The following is a 16,812-nucleotide window of genomic DNA, read 5'->3' on the forward strand; positions in this document are numbered from 1 at the left end:
TGATATTGATGTGACATCTTTTCCTTATATTTCTTTTTTTTTCGTGCCATTCATCGCTCAATTTTGCTCTCAATATTTTTTTTTGCTGTGTGTTCGTTATAGTTGTTCCAAATTTTAATTAAATTATTGCTTTTGTCCAAGTTTTGCCCATGAAATTTATGAATGTGCGACCCAAAAATAGCAATCAATAAATAACTTTATTTGTCGCACACGCACAAACGTCTCTTGTTCGAAGGAGTAACGGAACAAAACCGCAAAAACACTTCCAGGGCACTAAATTTAATTAATAAATTGGGGGTTTTGTGCCATTGAACGAGAAACAGAGAATTTTTAATGAAAACGAGAGACAAGTGACGACGGCGTTAAGCCATTTGTTGTTGTTACATCACACTTTGAACAAGCGCTGGATGTCATCAAAATAAATGAAAAAACACACAAAATACTTGTCTTTATTAGAATTAATGAAGACACGCATTAGAACACACATCACACACGTCTCATCTATGTACTAAACTTCCATCATTCACTTTGTTATTATTTTACTTATAATGTTTTTCATTTATCTTTTATTTTTGTTTTTATGAAAATAAAAGAAGACGAAGAAGAAACTTCCAACGACACGAAAAATAAGGTTCACACATTGCATTGGCATAAAGACAAACATCATAGACAATGTTGTTATTATGTCGAGTAGTAAAGAGAAAGAGACAAAAATATAAGAAGATGTCAAGGAAAATATAGATAATATATGGTAACATATGTAGGTTCTTGTTAAATATTTGATGAATGAAGAAAAATTTCTCGTACATTTTTCTTTGAGAGAAAAAAAAATTGGGTAATTTGACATTTTAAGAGGAAAAATCAGAACTGAGGTCACTTTAGTTGTTTAAGTGATTTTGAATTTAAAACTATTTTGAATTATTCAAATAAAAAATTATTTTGAAATATTAAGAACTAGATTGTATTCATTAGTTTTTTGTAAATTTTTAACTAAAATTTAGAAAATTTTTCTGATATATTTTTATTTAATTTTTTTATAGTATATAAGAATAAAATTTTCTTATAATTTAATATTTCATAGAATAAAAATGCATTGATAAATAAATTTTTTTAACGTAAAACATACGGAAAATTTTTTATTTTTATTAAAAATAAAAAAAAAATAAATAAAATTTTACGTTATTATTTTTTTTTTAATTTACTTATTGTTTTTTTTAAATTTTTGTGAAATTTTTTTTTTTTTTTTTTTTTGTTAAAAAAAATACCTAAAAAATATTAAATTTTACAAAAATTAAAAAAAATATTTTGTATAAATAAAAATTAATTTTAATTTAAAAAAAAATTTACTTCTTAATTATAATTAAAAGAAATCCTAAATTAAAAGATATAGAAACCTCAATAAGAGTCAACCAAAAAATTAGAATTTTTCTCGTCAAAATCTAACAAATATTATTTTTTTATGGGAAAGTCCATTCTCATAAATGAACTTCCAAAACACAAAAAATCCAATAACAAGATGACGTGTTAATGCCTTTTCCAATAATCCAGAAATAATTATCTCTCTAATAATCGCTCCAATACTCAACTTAAATCTCTTGATCGTTATTTCCTTCAATTCACTAATTCCAACATGACGAGCAATTCTTGTCCAAAAAGCAACCAAATCTCTTTGTTGTTACTTTGGTTCAGTCGTTGGATATCGTTGCAGAGTTAAAAAAAAAGTAAAAAAGAAAAATTTCCTGTAGAAAATTCATACGAATACTTTATAAGAGCATTCCTATGTATTTTTCCACATGACTTGCCAGAGTTTTTCACGAAACTTTTTTTTTCTTTCTCTCTCTGTGTTGGTCTGTGTCCAAAATCCACTGGATTGTCGAACAAACATGCTTGGATGAACGTTCTTTCGCCTCGCTTGACCATCATCGGTCATCATGATGCGATGCTTTTTCTGTGTGTATTTAATTTTACAGTAAATTCGTTTAGTGTAAACAATGTACGGACCAAAAAAAATAAATAAACGAATGTGGGTCACAGGCAGAGTTCACTCAGGATTTTTTTTTTCGTTTTAAGGTAACAGTGACAGACGAACAAGGATAAGTGAACAAACAAACAAAAAAAAAGCGAGGAAAGAATTTAATAAGCCAAATTTTTAATTTTGACATTTCAATTCAGTCCCGCTCAGTCACAACTGCTAACTGGAGTGACGCAGAAAAAAAAGAGAAATTGTATAAATTTTTGTGACATATTTTAATCCTTGTACAATTTTGGCCATCTGAAAATATATTCATTAAAAACGGACTAAAAATGTTGTCATAGGCAACCTTTTATTATTATTTCAGTGATATTTGCCATATTATTTTCTGTGAAATGGACAGATTTGTGTCTCTATCGTTCTGTGTGTGCCATTAATGTCTGTGAGAGAGTTTGACAAGTCAGTCGTTACTTTGTTTGAATTTGTCGAACGTAATTCGAAACTTTGTCTGTGACTGACTGTGTTTGTGCTATTTTTCTGATAAAGTCATAAAAATATTTGACGCCACTTAAAAAAAAACTTTTTTGTCTCATTTTAGTAGACTTTGCACTTTACGAATTTTTATCTCACTTTCTTTCGAAATCTAGTTTTATGTTTGAACAGTCGTCGACGACGTCCTGCAATAAATCAGTTCCCATGATGGACAAATTAACGCACATTGTTGTCTTATGTAACGAAAAGATAAAAGATGGAAAAAAATAACGAAGGAGGAACAGAGATTACTCAATCAATTATCATGTTTATCGGCTCCGGCACGTCAGATCAGCAGAGAACGAGCAACGTTTATTAATTAGCGAGTAAAATGTTTCCCATGACAAGACAAACAGTCTGCTTTGTTAATGTCAGTCGAATGAGAGCAAGGGAGAAAATTCTTTGGTTTTTTTTTTATGTTGTTTCAATAACTTATTAGCATCCACCGGATCGGAGTGATGCATGCAAAGAACAGCTACTAATTGACTTTTATGTCTATCATTAAATAGGTATCATCATCACCGTCATTATAATTTTCTCTGTCACTCCATTATTTTATTATCATCAACGCAACGCAACGGGGGAGGTTGTTTTCATTCTTTGATTACTTGCACATAAAAATTATCAGAAGAGGCATTAATGACGAGTAAAGACATAAAAAAAATTACGGAATGAAGGAAATTATTGATCTAGCGACGAGAATTTTGCTCTACTTGCCGCAGCGTGGTAGTTAAATTTATTGCTTGGTTTGGATTAAATTATAGAGATCTAAGGCTTAAAAAAGTCTCAGTAAGATCGAAATCTGGTTTTCACAAATTCGCGCGCGGCTTTTTTGAAATTCACATAGTTCACTTCGATATTGAATCCGTCACGCATCATGTCATTCAACAAATTTACTCCTTTGTAAAATAAACAATTCTGTGCGAATGCTGATCTCATTGGGGGCAATCTCAGTTCGTTTCCGCTTCTCAGCAAATATGGTTGAACGTCTCTCACATATTTATTTCAGGTTTCTTGACAGATAATTCGGCAACATTTGATTCTTCATTTTATACAAAAAGCCCAGAACATCATAATAAATTCTTTGTTTCACATCTAAGGGTTGGGGTTGGGTTTACTACACCTAGTCTAGTATGGCTCATACCGCGGTCTCTAAAGAGTCCTATTGTACTTCATACTGTAAAATCGTAAGCTTTCTCAGTAAACGCCGAGGAATGGGTCTTAGCTTTTTACTTGTCATCCCAAGCAGGCACCCTCAAAATTCACTCAGCTCTCCCAGAAGGTCCCAAAGGGTTTCTAAAAGATCTCAGTAAATTTTGAGCACGATTGGAGTCAGAAAAGTTTTTCATGATTTTGAGTCTCGAACCGACGACCTTACGCTCATCAGTCAGATACGCTAACCACTGTACTAAGCTGACTCCCTTAAACATATTAGATATCTTCAAAGCTATTTAGAGGTTGAATAAATTCCTTCTTCGTCAATTATTACAATGAACGTTTTCCTAAAAAAAAAAAATCAAATGCGTTCAAAGATCTAGAAGTGTCTTCTTTGACACAAAACACTCCAATCACGCATATTCTAAAATAAATATGTACTTACCCATCTAGTACTGTTATCTCTCCAATACCCTCCAGCCACTCGACATCTCGTTCGCCTCGAGGTAAATATATCAAATTACTGATAAACATAATCACCCGTCGCCATCACTTTACCGTTAATGAGCAAAGAGATCGAAGTGTGTGTTCTTCATTAATCAGTCCACTCTGCAACTTTTCCTTAATTAACACACATTCCTTTTCCGTGTTCTTGTCAGGCTTCGTGTCGCTACAGCTGACGACGTCGTCTCCGAGAAGTTAAACGATTTGTCGCAGCTTTAAAGTGACACGCACAGACACACTGAACTATGATTGATTGCTTGTCCTTGTCCCATTAATTAATTATTTATGTTTTAAAGTTTGTGGTTTTAATTTAAAACTTAATTTGTAATAAATTTGTATGATGATGAATGACTTTTTTATTTTACTTTCCTCCTCCGGATTCTGGCTCCTGTCACGTCGTCACAATGACATGCAGCAACAACAACTTCTTCTTCTTCTATCCAATCTGATAGCATCAGTTTTCAAATGAAATCGCATTAAGACGCCTCTTCATTGTCTGCCTTGCGGATGATGATGATCGTCTTGTTGAATGGTGTCCCATTACATCTTGTTGACTTACATTTTTTCGCCTCACTTCTACATAATGCAAGTCATCAAATGTCACAAACAATAATAATATTTGTGTAAGAATGTTTTTTTTTCGTTCGTTAAATGCCTTGTTGTAAATGTTCACATATCACATTCACTTCATTACCTCTCGTGAAGTACCACGAAGAAGTTGTGCGATACTATTTGCAGAATGTTGGCGTCAGGGATGAAAAATCTTTTGAGTTAAAAATCAATAAAATAAATTAATTTATGCTTTTGCTGCTGAATAAGTTAAAAATTGTTAAAGCTGTAAAAACTTATAAAATTTTTTTAAGTTGAACTTAAGTCAAAACTTAAACTTTAATTTAAAAAAATGTTAAAAAAAGATATCAGTCAAAAATTTACTGATATTTTCTTACTTTTTAGCTAAAATCAAAAGTTTCTTGATTTTGAGTCAAACCAACTAATTTTGGGTTTTTGACTTAAATTAAAATTAAGCTCCATTAAGTCAAAAATTAAAATTAATAAAGTTTTATAAACAAATTAATTTATTTTTAAATTAGAGTTTTTTTTAAAGTTGCCTTAAACTAAAGTATCATTTAATTTATTGACTCAGTTTATTTTTTTTTAATTTAAAAAAAAATATTTTTTTCAAAATCTAGTTGAAAATCAAAAATTTTCACTTGACTTCTTTAAACTTTTTCTTAGAAAATCTAAATAGTTTTTTGACTTAAACTTAAGTCATTAGTTTTTGCAGCTTTATTAAGTAAAAGTCAAAAGTTTTTCCAACCCTGTTCGGCGTGCGTGCATTAAATGCAAAATGTATCAGCAAATCGTGGATTTTTCGGTTCATTCCACCGCCAAACAAGGCATGAAAGGAGCGTTTCAGGCAATTCCAATCAAAATTCCTCTCACAGAGTGCACAGAGTGGTTGAAGGAGCATTTAATTGATGTACTACACGATGTAATTTCATATCGCAAAAATAATTTTTCGAAAATGCAACAGACAGGCACTGAGAGGTTTTTTAGCAAGCCAGACACGCAGCATTCCTTCGTGTGTCGTGTGTGCATTCACTTGAAAGTAAATATATGATAAACATTGTCTGTCTAATGCATGCACGATGTCTTCCGAAACTGCACCTATATCTCTCGCTCTATAGAAAAGCACGTTATTTATTACTCATTTAAATTCATTACACGCTTCTGGTATTCATTCCCCAAAAATACACTGACAATGATCTGTCATTATGCAGAACAAATTTTTTGGAAGTGATTTCGAAAACTCCTCTGAATGTGGCGCACATGCGAACGCTGAACGTCGAGAGATTAGAAAACAAAAAGGAGAGATGCGTCACAAGATGATTAATGTTCGCACATAATTGACACAGATTGCTTGGCCAAGCCAACGAGGCACGAACAAACGAACGAATGCTAGACAGAACGAACAAAATAACATGAGAAATCAATAATCATCTTGTCTTATGGGAAGAAATTAGTGAGGAATGAAGATGCGATACGGAGAAAAAGTTAATTTGTTTCATTTTCTGCGTCAATGCATGGGGTCTGTTCTCGGCTGTCAACTTGTTTCTCGGCGAAGTAACTCGCCTCTGAAAAAGAAAGAAAATCCATAAATCACGTTATTTCGCAAATTTTCAAAAAACAATATTTTACCCTTAAAAAATTTTAGACAAAAACAACGAGACGACGAACTAACAAAACATTTTTCTTCACTTTAATTTTTGTTTTTGGGGTGAAGAAAACTTTTTTTGTTTGTTTTTTGAACCTTAGCTATTATTGTTTTATCGATTACCACAAACAACACAACCGCCCTGGAGAAAGAGAGAGAGAACAAATGATGTTCTGCGGATAGAGTTTTAATTTAATTCATTCCATCATTTTTTGTTAAGAGAAAAATGAAATGGCGCTGACTGTTACATTTTTTTTGTTTCTCGAGAATAATAACTGCGCCCAAAGGAACATAAATCAAGTCGCGTGCAAGTAATTGCTTTATTTTTGTCCATTTTTCTTGTAATATTTTATTTTACTTGTTTTAAAAAAGGTGAACCATTCAATTACGGACCGTAATTCCGAAAGTCGGATTGTCAGCAAAAAAAATGGTCCCAAAAAAATTTTTTTTACAAAAATTTGAATATATAATATCACTTCCTGTTCGATCGTAATAAAATAACAATAACAATGATCTTTTCTGTTCTTTATTGCATGGACAATGCTCCTTTCTTATCTCATACAAAATCATAATATCGCATCATTATGTGACAATATTTGAGAAAGAAATCCGTTCATTGTCCAGGTCAAAAAAAAAAAAAGAATCCGAAAATATTTTCCCATTATTATTATAACTAGATGCAAATCACGAACCGGTTATTGAACATTTATGAACATTTTTGCCGTGATTTACGTGCTTCCACACACATTTTTTTACACGTTCTTATCATAACATTCTCAGCTCGTCGCACGGCAAAAGACAATGCAGTTCATGCCAAAACATATGTTCATAAAAGTGATGTCTCAATTGGTTCAGAACGATCGAGAGAGAGAGTGAGAGAGCAGTTCAAAATAAAAAATGAACAAGGCGCTTAAATAAATACTAAATTTGTATGCAAATGACCTGAGTTTTATCACTTTAAATCCAGTAAATTATTATCGAGACAGGAGCCTTCGGACTTTTTTTTTTAAATAAGTTATTAATTTATGAAATTAATTAGTTTTTACATAAGTTTTAATCTGCTAATACTTAATGATGTGACAATGATAAGATACCGGCTTAAGCAAATTTGTGTCTCTCTCTTCATATACATTTGTCGTGTACGTTCGTAGAATGTGTAGTAAGTTAAGTAACGTAGAAATTGTATTTAACTACAGGGCAGTCATTCAAATTTTCGACTCGCTGATATTTGCGAATTATTTATTTTTGGAATATTCGTAAAAGTTTTTTGGAAAAAAATTAAGCTACTTTACTTTAGATTTTTTTAATTGTTTAAACATTTTTAATTCCGAATATTTTTTGATTTTTAATAAAAATATTACATTATGTCAATGTGTTGTCTTAGAAGTCAAAAAAATCTACTTTGCATCCATGAGAATATTATTCTTGATCCAACATTAAAATACAGAAATGTATTGGTATGAAACAAAAAAAAACCTTACCACATTGCCATCTATATTTTGGCCTTTTATGATCGTTATGAAAAACAAAAGTACATATTAGACACGTCTTTGATGATTTGAATGTATTTTCTGCTCCATATAGTAATATGGAATAATTTTCTGCTTAATATAGTTAACAGTTTGGCGAAAGTGCAGATGATCGCGAGCGCTTGTTCTTGCTTGTTCCTTCCTCAGCGGATTTAGACGGCCTTGATGTGCGTTGTACTTCGGGAGCGGAAGTCAGTTCCGTTTCTGTAGGTTTTCCTCCTAATCCTGATAATCCGTCGACTAGTCCTTTTAACAGATGTGTCATACCTGCCGTATTATTAAAGAATGAAGAGGTTGTATTTTTATAAGTTTCAAAGGATATAGAACTATGCGTTTCTTTTTTAAAATGGAAATTTTTAAAATTTGGAAATGAAAATTCGGAAAAAATAACCTCTGGTGGATTTAATTAACTTGTTTTATTTCAAAAAATACTTTAGCTCTTATACATGTACTTTTTCCTTGTCTTTATTATTTCTAAAGTGACAGATATATATTTTAAACTAACACTAATACATAAATATGTGAGAAGCGACATCTATTATGGGAAGTCAGTCGGAACATATGGTACAATAGAATCGATAAAAAATCTCCTGCATCGAGTAAATTAGTACTTTTCTTTCCTACCATTAAATTTTTAAGTCCACTCTTAACACTTTTTTATCTCCTAAGTTCAAAAGTCAAAATTACTTCTCATATAGTAACTAATTGCCGGTCGAGTCCTTATCTGAAAAATAAAAGATTTTTTATAAGAATATTTGTTACTTTGTATGATATTTTCTTACCGAATAAAACAAAACATATTAAATTAAACTTTTCTTTCTTAAAAACAATTTAAAATAAAACAATGAAACAATTGAACACCCTGTACTCAAATTCACTCTCGATCACTTTGTACCGACTCGTACTCAATTGTATGAAACTTTAAAGCACGATCGTACACGATCATACAGCCCATACCCCAACAACACAACAAAAAATGTTTGTATATGAAAAAACCCGAAACGTAAAATGAATGAAATAGGATTAAATCTAGACATTTGCATCATTCATGTTCAGTTTCATTTTGATCGTGTGTCAGTAGAGACCGGCTTAAAGATTTTTTTTTTATTATTCTTAACTTTTGTTTCCGTTTTATCGATCTTTTTACGAGTAAAAATATTATTGGCGCTAACATAAAATTATTAATTAATAATAATTATTTTATTGACCTATAAATATCTTATTGATAAATAATAATCAAATGAATAAAAAGTGAAAATTTTAAGTGCAATTATCAGCAATTAAAATAAATTCCACATCTTAGTGTTTGAATAAAAATAAATTAAAAATTGGCATTTAATATTAAATGCAAAAAAAAAAGTTCAGCGACATTAAACTTGATCAAGAGTTGTCATCGTCAACAAAAAATTAAAAAAAAAACGTTAAATGAAAGTTTGTAGAATGCACAATAATAATTAAATAGCAGTAATAATAATAATTAAATTCTGATGTTAACATTCGTTTGAATGAAAGTGTATCAAAAAATAAAATCAAAGTGCATTGTATTCATATTCATATTATTAATATTATAAAGCAAGTTACATTTTCATACGATTCAGTGAAATTTCTGTATCTGGTTATAAAATTATTTCTATTAGTTGACATGCTGCATCTGTGCCGCATCGTACAAAATTGAATAGAAATTACAGAAGAAAGGTGAATACTTTATTTATTATTAACCATTAGTTTGTTGAGTGTAACACATGTTTATCGGCGAACAAATTTGTGTGTGGTATATGTTACAATTATTATTGTTATATATTAATATAACGGGATTTATTTTTTTTTCTCTCTGCTGGTTTTTTTTTGCCATCAGGGGTGTCTTACCAAATATGCGTTTAACTTTTTGATCGACTTCATGCCATTTAGTTTACAGTTAGGTATTGAATAAACATTCAAAGAAATAGTTTTGGAAAAAAAATATCAAAGATCATCGTCCCTGTGTAAAGTTTCATGTTTCATGCCCTTTAACAATGCCTAATATGTTATACATGCATATTAGAAATTAAATTTCAAAAATTACACTATCATTATAAAACGCGTGGAAAAATAAACATAATAAAATTTGCATATGATTGAATTCGAATGTTATTAACATAAATACACACGTGATTATTTACATTTCAATTCAATTCCTATATGCATTTTTTATTTGAAAAATAAAAAAATAATTTAACAACACATAAAAAATCGGAGATAAAATATAAAAAATTAACAAAACAATGTTATTTATACAAAATAAATAATTTGTAATGATATTAAAATCTTTTTTATATTCTTTTTAATGTTAAAATAAACTCTTTGAACAATAGAAAGAAAGGTGTGTGGCGTGTCTTTGTTATGCGATTTTAAATGATTATTTGTCATTGTTCGTCAAAAATTCGAATTCAAATTAAAATTCACGATAAAGTGAAAATCGGTGCCAATCATGATATTTATGGATTATAGACGAATAAAATATAAAATATTAATGATTATTTTGCAAGAGAAAAAAAATTGTTTATTTTCATAAAGAATTTGTGCAGTTAATGTGTCTGCAACGACTGGAGATTATTATTTTATTTTTTTGCAAAAGAACATAAATAAAATTTTATAATTGACTCCAAGCAATATCAATAATTTTATTTTCGTTTTGAGAATATTTTTCATTAAGAAATCAATAAACAACAATTTTTTTATGAATTAATATTCATTTTTTGTACAATTTTAAGGAGATTATTGATCTGTCAGTTGAAATGTTGTTGAAAATGTTCCCATTGAATAATTTTCAAGTATTTTCAATAAAGCACTCTATTTTCCTATGGCTTGCTAAAATTTGCATGCCTTTCATGTCAAAATTCCCATCACTTGTGCCATAATATATGCGGAAATTTTAATGCACACAAAATATATTATTATCAAAAAGCAGCCAAGAAACAAAAGTTTCAAGCTTAGAAACCACTCAACATGTGAAGAACAAATATTTTCACAAGAATTTGGCAATTTCGATTCCGACAACGTCTCTAAGACACGAGAAAAAAAATATAAACGATACATGCATATAATTTTCGACGATAAATCTTACGCAGATGTTCTATAAGTGTGTGGTATGGTCTCTTCAAATTTGAATTTGATTGATCTCTTGTTCTTTTTTGTCTTCTAAAATTATATTTATTCTTTTTTTCTTCGTCTTCTCGAGTATTATTGAGAAATGTCATGTCATGTCATGCAAATTGTAGCCCTTATTCCACAGAAATGGGCTCAAGGATTTATTTCAAATACAAAAATCGTGAGTCGAATGATAAAAAAAAATAAAAATATATAATTAAAAAAACTTTTAAAGTAAAATTAATCCATTTGGTAAAGTTTGCTGCATCATCATGTATGCACAAAACCTATAATTAACATACAATTGAGCATCAGATTACAAATAAAATGTCGATTACATGTGTGAACTAGACAATGTTGGCGCTGATTTCTGTCTAGTTTACAATTGTTTATTTATTTTTTTTTCTGTATTTTAAAATACATAATCGAACAAATTTAAATATAATTATGTATTTATTTGTTCATTTGCTTATAAAGTTGTTATTAATATGATTGTTTGCTCGTTTTGTTGAGCAAATTGAGCGATTCATGCAAATTTTTTTGGAGGATTTACTCCAATTGTATTGAATGACAATTAAAAATGTCACGCTAAAAAAATTAATGTTGAAGGTTTTTTTTTCAAAAAATTATTTTACAAAAACAACAAGAACAAAAACCACAAAATGCCGCTCAAGTTCAAGAGTTAAACCTACAAAAATCCCTGACAGAACAAAATAAACCGCAAAAAGTACTTTTCTCACAAAATTTTTTATTGAGATAATTTTGTGACCACTTTCTAGGCACTGCATCCTTTGTTTGCTTCCATTCTGCTGGCGATATTGAAGAATAACGGAATAAAATGGATGAAAACTAAAAATTATACAATACAAATGTTTTTTATTGTTTTTTGTGGTATTTGTACTTTTTTTGTCGTAATTTTGCGCCGTAATTTGTTACATCCAGTGACAAAGTTGTAACGAAGCTCTGGAAAAAAAAACAGAGAACATTAATTTTATTATTTATAAAGGCAAATAAGAGTTCCCACAAGTATTCTATCCACAAAAATAATTTTCAATTAGAACCGAACTGCAAACATTAAAATTGCTTGCACACAAAATACAAACATTTACACGCCCAGTAACATCAGCAGCAGCGGTCGACATGTACACCCCACAGCGGGAAAATAAATTGAAATGAGTTGGATTTTATTCCACAGTTATTAATTAAAATGTTTCTTGTTGCGATTGTCATGTTTAGTAATTTAATAAAAAATGTGGAAAATTTTTCAGGGAGAAAGTGGAAGTGATATGAGTGAAAGTAAATAGGAAGCGTAAGATGTTTTTGGTGAAAATATTTTTAAAAATTATTAAAAATATTATTTTACTGATTTTTTTATCAAATTTAACGAAAAAGTAACTTAAACTATATTTTTTAAAAATATGATAATAAAAATTCTAAAACATAATTTAAAAAAAAATAATTAATTTATTTAAATTGATTAATAATAATTTTAAAATAAAAATAAAATAACTTTTTTAAAATAAAATTTAATAAAAAAATACATTTTTCAAAAATATGAAATAATTAAAAAAAATTTATAATTTTTTCAAAAAAAATAATTTTTAAAATGTCAAAAAATAATTAATTAAATTTACGATTAATCAATAATTAAAAATATTAATTAATATTAAATTTTTAAAAAATTTAATTTATTTTTAATGAATAAATTTAAAATATATTTTATTGAATAATAATTTTTTTCAATAAAAAAATAATAGATAAAGCTTTTAAAATTATTAAATAAAAAATTTTCAATAAATTTTTGTAAAATTTTTTTTTTTTAAATTAAAATGTTCTCAATAATTTTTTTACACAAAACAAATATTACAAAAACCCTAAATAAATTTAATAAACAAAAATATTTCAATTTCATCACATCTTTTCTACTTCACTTCACTTCCACACATGTATGACGAATCCACTTTAAATTGACTCGAATTCGTTGTTAATTAATTTGTTTGTGATGCATTCCCATTCTTCGTGTATATTTGACTCTTTTTCTGCCGTTGTCGTCATCTTCAATGAATAGAATATGAATGAAATTGTTTATTTATTTATTTTTATACAATTTTTTGTCTTTTATTCTGTGTCATTCGTCGTCGTCTCCTCCTCTCCTCTGTGCCACGTAAAATCCGTCTCTCTAATAAACACGAACGATCAACTAAAATGTTTTCAATTTGTCAACAACTCAACAGATAAATTAAATGATACGCTCTCGTTCTTGGCAGTGGTAATATGGGATGCAGGACACTTTTTTCAAAAAAAAAAAAAAACACACATCATGGCACAGCACGCATCTACGAACTAATTTGTATTTATTTATGTTGGAGGGAAATGTTTTGCTTTAATCTTATTTAATCCAAAATGAATGTGTGTGTATTTTTTTCATCTCTTTTTATTACACATTCTCTGCTAGATTTGATGATAAATTTATATATTTTTTGAAAAGTACCTTGGAAATTTCAGGGAGTGTGTCATCAAAGTAAATCCCTATAATTTCATGAACACGCATGAATATTTTTGGTCTCTAATGCGAGACATATGGGAAATTTTTTTCATTTATTTTTTTTTTATTTTGTCAGAAAACGAAAAATTAAATAACATCACAGTGCAACACAAAAGATATATTTTTTTATTTAATTTCCTTTGTTCTTCCGCGATCTCTTTCAAAATTTGAAAATAAAATTAACACTTTAAACTTTTATTACTGTTTACTGTAACTTTTTTATGAAGATTTTTTTAGTATCCCTGAAAAATACTAAAATAAATAATAAAAAAAGTAATATTGCGATTTTTATGTGTGAATGATCTTTGTTCCCAGCTAAAAAAAATCGTAAATAATAAATAAAATTTTATAGACTCTCATTGATTTTTTACATTCAAAAAAGTTACGAAAATAAATAAATGAACGCAAACATCGGTAGATAATTAATATTTCAAAAATGTTAACATGTAATTTGTTATCCATCATTTACTCATCATCATACATGTTGTTGAAGCAAATATAAAAAGACGGAAGATGAGTTTTCTTGTAAGTAATTAAAAGAAAACATTTTTTTTCATCGTTTGAAGCAAGTGATGGCAGGCGCGTGTATATTAGAGCGTCAAGTAATAAAAATGTCAGACAAATTAAATGATTATTATTATAAAAAAATATATATAACATAACAAAATATATACAATATACAATGAAATGAATAAAAAATGCTCTCACGAGAGATGTGATGCGAATTAAAAAGTATTTAATAATAATAAAATTGGTTCACTTTTGATGCTTCCGTAATGTTTATAATTATATATTGTCTGAATTTCTCATTATTATTATTTTTTTTAATATAAATTATTTTTTTGTGATCGAAATATGAACGATGTGAAATTAAAAGTTATTTTTAATAACAAAAAAAAAATGTTGATTGAACTTTATTGTTCGACAAAATTTCTCCATAACTTTTCCTCTTCCATTAAAGTGAAAATTTTATCAAGTCAGAAACTTTATGCTATTAGTACATAAAAGTTGATTGCACAAAATTTAAGTAGTTGCTAGACTACTTAAACTTTTCTCTCTGCATCAAATCAAAATGCACATCATCATCATTTTCATATTTTTATTATCATATACTTTATAATAATAATAATAATATATATTATATATGATGTGAAAAGTATACACAAAAGTTGCAGAGAAGTTAGATCATTTTATTTTATTTTATGACAAAAATCGGAAGTGACAAAAGGTAGTTAGTTTGGTGAAAAGATTATTTTTTTTCTTGGAAATTTATATTTTTTAAAAGATTTTTTTAACAATTGTTTTTTTTTATTCTAATGAATAATAAAAATAAATTTATTATTTAATTTTTTTTAAATAAATAAAAAATGCGCTTACGTTATTTCCGACAAAAGAATTAATTTTGTATAAAAAAAAAGTTTTTGTTTTTTTATACATTTCCATATAAATGCAATTTCTACAGAATTTTATTATAATGCGACTTACGTCACTTTCGCTTAACTCAATCTTTTCATCAGATTCTAAAAACTTTTTATAATCTGTTTCCATGTTCGACTTGAACAATGACTTTATTGACGAGTTGATAAGATCAATTGATTTCAATTATTTTTTGCATTCCTTTCGTGGAAGAAGCTGCAAAATCGAACAAAATTAAATTTTATCATCGCTCGGTAGTAAATATTTATTAGAATTACTGAACAATAATAATAAATAAACAAATAAAGTCTTAAACGGGAACACCCATGAAAAGTTTATTTTTAACGAGGTGTTTGCTCTATCTGAGAAAACTTTTAAAACTTACGTTCCGCTTAGTAGAGACATCATCGTTACTCAACCATATAAGGATGTAAATCACTTGGATTTAATATCTTCATTTATTCTTACAACATTCTAAACACTAAACGCTCATTAAATCCATTTTCTTAATACTTTTCGCTTTAATTTAATACACTTGAATTTATTCCGAGCATTTCACGAGAGACGCAATAAATCTCGCAAATACCTTTCCAAACATTTCATTTTCACATGTATTTATGCTTCGCTTCGTACAGACATTTTTTTCCGTCAAATTCTAAAAAAAATAAAGAAAAAAATTTTAAATAATAAATAAATAGAGAAAATTTTTCTGCTCGAGTCCCGAGCGAGACAACGGGCGCAAATAGCATAAATAATCGTCCGGTGTACATAAATATTTATAAGAGATGCACATATTGCCGTAATGTGAAGTCATTTCTGGTATTCTTGTTTTCCGACTCTGCTCTGTGTGAGTATTTATTTGAACAAAACATGAATTACTTTGTAGACCGACCGCGATAAATAATGTCGAGTGTTTGAATTTATAGATATTTCTGTTCATTGAATTCTTTCTCGTTATTTATTTTTGTCTTATATATCTTGTATTATAAGATATATATTTTATTATCTCCGATTTAGATGTTAAATAATGTTAATTTATGTAATCATAATATTGAACATTTATTTGTTGTTCAATTGAAATGCAAGTAATAATTTAATGATGCGTTTTGCGTGTTCATATTAAATATAAATAAATTAATAAAAAGTATATATTTTTACATTTATTTATTAGTTGTATCATATATAAAATTAATTTATTTTCTTAAATTCATGTATTACACAATTTTAAAATTTATTTTTAATTTTTTTTATTGAATTTTATTTATTTGATAAAAATAATAATATTCAAAATAAAAATATTTAATTAAATTAAATTGATTTATTTTATTCATAATATTATTTTTTAATTTTTTTATTTATAATTTTATTATTATAATCTTATTTACATATTATTTTAATTTAAAATTGGTATTGTTAATTATTTTAAATTTAATTTAAATGAAAACTATTAAAAATATGTTTTAATTGATATTTTTGTTGATTTTTATTTTATTTGATTAATTTTTTTTTATTAAAATTATTATATTTTCTTAATGAATATTTTATAAACTTAAAATAATTGAAAAAAAAGTATTTTAATTGTTAATTTTTACTTTCCTTAATTTATTTTACATTTTTTTAAACTTAAAAATATTTTAAATTATTTTTTTATATATTTTTTTTTATTTTTTAATGACTTTTATTTTAAAATTTGAACTTTCAAGGTTTAAACTTAAAATTAATAAAATGACTTCATAACAACTACAAAATTTAATTTAGAAAAATATTTTGATTGATATTTTTTATTAATTTTCATTATCTTTGATTAAATACTTGTTTT

The sequence above is a fragment of the Culicoides brevitarsis genome, chromosome 2 (genome assembly GCF_036172545.1).
Source record: "Culicoides brevitarsis isolate CSIRO-B50_1 chromosome 2, AGI_CSIRO_Cbre_v1, whole genome shotgun sequence".
Classification (NCBI taxonomy): Eukaryota; Metazoa; Arthropoda; class Insecta; order Diptera; family Ceratopogonidae; genus Culicoides; species Culicoides brevitarsis.